This window comes from Puma concolor, chromosome E1 (assembly GCF_028749965.1).
Source record: "Puma concolor isolate L17-30 chromosome E1, mPumCon1.1.hap2, whole genome shotgun sequence".
In the NCBI taxonomy this organism is placed as follows: domain Eukaryota; kingdom Metazoa; phylum Chordata; class Mammalia; order Carnivora; family Felidae; genus Puma; species Puma concolor.
Genome location: NC_141680.1, coordinates 43,668,564 through 43,673,285, shown reverse-complemented (window position 1 = coordinate 43,673,285; position 4,722 = coordinate 43,668,564). Strand labels below are relative to the sequence as shown.

At 44.9% G+C, this 4,722-nt stretch overlaps 1 pseudogene; it reads left to right on the top strand.

Moving 5' to 3' along the window:
• The first annotated feature begins 2,101 nt into the window (after positions 1-2,101).
• Positions 2,102-4,265, top strand: LOC112853985 (large ribosomal subunit protein eL32 pseudogene; annotated as a pseudogene).
• The last annotated feature ends 457 nt before the right edge of the window (positions 4,266-4,722 follow it).

The window sequence follows — 4,722 nt, the reverse complement described above, 5'->3', positions numbered from 1 at the left end:
GTACGTGCGTGAGGTCTTGTTTGTTACTGGATTTTGTCTGCTGTTTTTCACTGCGCCCCTTCGGAGCGGAAAACACGAATTGAGAGGGGGCATATCACAAAAGAACACATTTCATTCATTAAAAGTGTCATGGGCAAGTTGACCCTGATTCTTTGCACCAAAGTGAAGTGGCCACTGTCTTTTGGGGGAGGCGGGGGTGAATTTATGCAGTGCCGATTTGCAGAGATGTTTAAGCTTTCAACAATTTTTTTTTTTCTTAACGTTTATTTGTTTTTGAGAGACAGAGACAGAGCATGAGTGGGGGAGGAGCAGAGAGAGAGGGAGACACAGAATCCAAAGCAGGCTCCAGGCTCCGAGCCATCAGCACAGAGCCTGACGCGGGGCTCGAACCCACCAACCGTGAGATCGTGACCTGAGCCGACATCGGCTGCTTAACCAGCTGAGCCACCCAGGTGCCCCAGAGATGTTTAAGCTTTATAAACAGAGTGACGCTTCATTTATTCAGCTTTGTTGGGAATTGAGTTGTTTTGCCCACCGAGATGTTCCATGCAACTGAGACTCCCCTGTCATCAAGCACTAACGTGTTGATTTTGACCTCCCTGATAGTGTTTGCTTGGCAGTGGAAAACTTGGCTCTCTGCCTTCTTAAATATCGAGCACACACTTTATCTGAAGCCTAAGGCACACTTCACCGTCGTCATGAATCACTGGGGTATTGGACGACACAGTGGTGTTTTCAGGGACTCGGGAGGAATACAAGGCTGCTTGTACCTTTTCTAAATACCCTCAAGATTCCTAGAATGGAGCCCTGGCTTTGCTCTGTTCTGTTCCATCACTTGTCCTTCTTGTCCCTGACAATTGCCCTGCTTCTCCTCTGCCCCCACCTTCAGATTATAGAGGCTTTTGCCATGCTAGGTCATGGGAAACCAAATGATATCCCCTGTCAAAGACAGATCGGTCCTGACTGTCAAAATCAAAGTATAAAGATTCAGTGCGGGCCTAATGGGTTGTCCTTGAGCAAAAGTGCTCAACGTCACAGGATTTGTGATATATCTTAGCTGCTCAGAGAATTTGATTTCTTGTTAATAGCCAGTGTGTATAAGTCTTGATTTTGTGCCAGGAGCTATGCTAAGGCCGCTATATACATTACTTTGACACGTACACCAAGCCTGTGACGTGGGCCTATCACCCCATTATCCGAATGAGGAAAACAGGCCTAGAAAGTTTCAGCAACGTGTCCAAGCTCACATAGTTCTAAAGAAATGGCAGAGCCATAGGATTTGAACTCAAGTCTCCCTACCAGAGATGGTCATTAATCCGTATCTTCTGCTGCCTCGTCCTTTTGTGGTCCCATAATTGAGGCTACCCATTAAAGAATTGACTTATATGTGAGGGCTGTGTTTCCAGCTAGAATTTACAACAAAATGCAGGGGGGGGGTGTAACTGTTAAGATTGTGAGGAGGCTGCTTACCCATTGCAGGTTCTATCCCTCCTGAGATTTGCTGCCCATGTCGAAATTTCCATTTTTGCCTTCTCCTACAAAGACACCTTTGCAACTTTGTAGCTCACTAACCTGGTAGGTCCACCTGCCAGGATCACATTCGAAAAAAGCAAAAGGACGCAGACTTCTTTGCACTGACCAGGCGCTAGGAGTCTTGACCTCTTCCACAAGGCAGCAGGGCAGGGAGGCAGCTGGCCCTTGACGTGTGAATGACACGTACAAAGTTGTGTCGTTACACAGGAGAGCCAGGATCTAAAGTCAGCACCGAGGCAGAAAACGCAGAGGTCAAAAGGACCCTTGAGAGACAATAACCAACTCTTAGCCAAGTCCCCTCTGGTGGTTTTTCCTCCAGTATATGAACAGTGGTTGAGCACCTAAAGCCTTCTTTTCTTTTTCTTTTTTCCTTTCTTTTCTTTTTTCTTTTTTTCTTTTTTTTTTTTTTTTGTATTTCATTTACACAACAGGCGTTTTTGGCTTCTTAGTATTTTTACACAACTGTCAGATAAAATGGTAATAATTCTCTTCCTGTATATGACGAAGCAAGGCATGGAAATGTGATCCCTGCTTTATTTCCCGTCCGAATCACCTCCTGGCCCCTGAGATGAGCTGTGTCTACAGCTGTTTGTCTGCTACTGAGTCTGTGAGTAGAACAGGTAGGGCCCCAGGGTCAGAGGTCATTTGGAAAGTGTTTCTACTCTTTGTAAAAAGCAGAAAAGTCTTGCTAAAAAACAAAACAAGACAAAACACGCACTTGTTTACAAATAGATGTTGGTAGGACTTGTGTAAATATCAGGCCAAGTCTCATTCCAGCTAGAACTATTTATGTGCTGAACCACTGGGCAAAATCTTTGCAAAAGCCCATCGCTCTGGGCCCCCACGCCAAGAAATCTCTTTATTACATACTCTTCAAGATAGATCGCTTTTTTTTTTTTTTTTTCCACTCTTGGGCCTTCAAACTCAGGTAAGCCCTGCCTGTGTCTATAGGAAGAATGTGAGCTCTGGAGGACTTTTCTAGATCAGGGATGTTAAACGGGTGAGGCATATGTGCTGCCACCGCCCATTCCTATATCCACGGCACACCAAACTCATGGAACATGACCCTAAGTCTAAGCCCTGCTTTTGGATCTTTCAGGACAAAGTATCTGGCATCAATTCAGCAGAATTAGCAAATGAGTTAATCCTGTTTGCCATCCCTGATCCAGTAATTTGTAACCATGCCTGCCACCCCCTCCACTCTCTGCAGGAGAGGGGTTTAAGAAAGTTACAACCATCCGTCCTTCAGGCAGTGCTCAGCTATGATAAACCTTAGCCAATTGTGCTTTTAAAACCATTGTGTGCTTGAATACGCACATAAAGACACGTAGCCCATCACAGTTTTACATCCACTTACGCAGCGTCACACCGTTTGTGCCACCAGTCCCCGGAATCATGCATACCAAAATGATAGCCCTTGATGACTTATTTAATGACAACAGACCAGACCAAGCACAAGGCCCAATTTTGAGTCATACAGTTCAGAACCAAGGAACCAACTGGGGGAGTTGATGTGGGTCAATTTCTTTATTTTATTTTTTCCTGCCCTTTGAATACAGTCTCCAACCACTGCTTCCTTTAAAAGGCAGGCTTGTGGTTTTAGAACCAGATGGTGCAGAATCAGTTTTTCCTTCTCTTCTCTAAGTACGACTAAAAACCTTGAAAGCTTAAAAACCATGATAGCTAGAAACCTTGAAAGCTAGAAAGAAGATGGTGGGCTGGCTTGGGCCCTTGAGAGTCGAGGAACAACAAAGTGGTGAATCTCCCTGGGTTTTCTTTTCCTTTCCCATATACCCTGGACTAAGCTCTGAAGGGGCCTGCAACCCAGAGCCACCAACAGAAAGAGGAGGAAGGAAAAAAAAAGTGGAAAGCTTGCTTTCTCAGCCAAAGGACAAGAAAGGGGGAGCCCAGTAGAGACTTACGGGGAACCCCAGCCCTAGTTTCAGACCAGCGTGCCAGCAGGTGGCCCGAATTGTTCACAGCAGCTGCAAAGCCCTGTGTCTCCCTGCCTGTCCCTCTGCAGAAGGCCCAGCAACACCATGCGACCCAGGGAAGCACCTTCTGACACCACAGAAGACACCGGCAGGGATTGAGCAGGAACCCCAGCTGTACCAAAAGAACAACGCAGACCAGAATAGTATTGCAAGGGCTCAAAAAACAAACCGAACTGCCGTCTCTTCCTCGGCGCTGCCTGTGGAGGTGGCAGCCAGCTCTTACTCGGCATCCTGGCTGCCCTCAGACCCCTGGGGAAGCCCAAGATCGTGAAAAAGAGGACCCAGAAGCTCATCTGGCACCAGTCAGACTGATATGTCAAAGTTAAGTGCAAATGGTGGAAACCCAGAGGCGCTGACAATAGGGTGCACAGAAGATTCAAGGGCCAGATCTTGATGCCCAACATTGGTTATGGGAGTGACAAGAAAACCAAGTCCATGCTGCCCAGTGGCTTCTGGAAGTTCCTAGTCTACAATGCCAAGGAGCTGGAAGTACCACTGAAGAGCAGCAAACCTTACTGTGCAGAGATCGTTTACAGCATCAAGAACCACAAAGAACCACAAAGTCCTTGTGGAAAGAGGAGCCCAGCTGGCCATCGGAGTCACCAACCCCAATGCGAGGCTGCTCAGAGAAGAAAATGAATAGACAGCTTATGTACATGTCATATTTTGTGTTAATAAAACATAAAACTGGAAAGAAAAGTCAGAAAAACAGGAAGGAAGGAAGGAAGGAAGGAAGGAAGGAAGGAAGGGAAAAAAGGAAAGAAAGAAAGGAAAGGGAAGGAAGAAAAAAGAAAAAGAAAGAAAAAAAGAAAGAAAAGAAAAAGAAAGAAAAGAAAAAGAAAGAAAGAAAAGAAAGAAAAAGAAAAGAAGGAAACAACGGTTGTTGGAAGTAAAACCCATAAAAGAACCAATATACTACACCTAAACAGGACTCCCACCTGCTAAAATAGAAGATGTAAATAGAATTAAAAGATCCCTAACGTAATGACCTAAATGTCCAGGATACAATAGAAAATCACTCATCATACCCCAAACCAGGAAAACAACAATGTAAATAAAAGGCAATCAACTGATACCAATACTGATATAATTCAGATGTTAGGATTTATCTGACAAGAATTTTAAAGCAGTTATAATAAAAATGCTGCAACAATCAACTGCAAATTCTCTTGAATTGGAAAATCTGAGCAAAGAA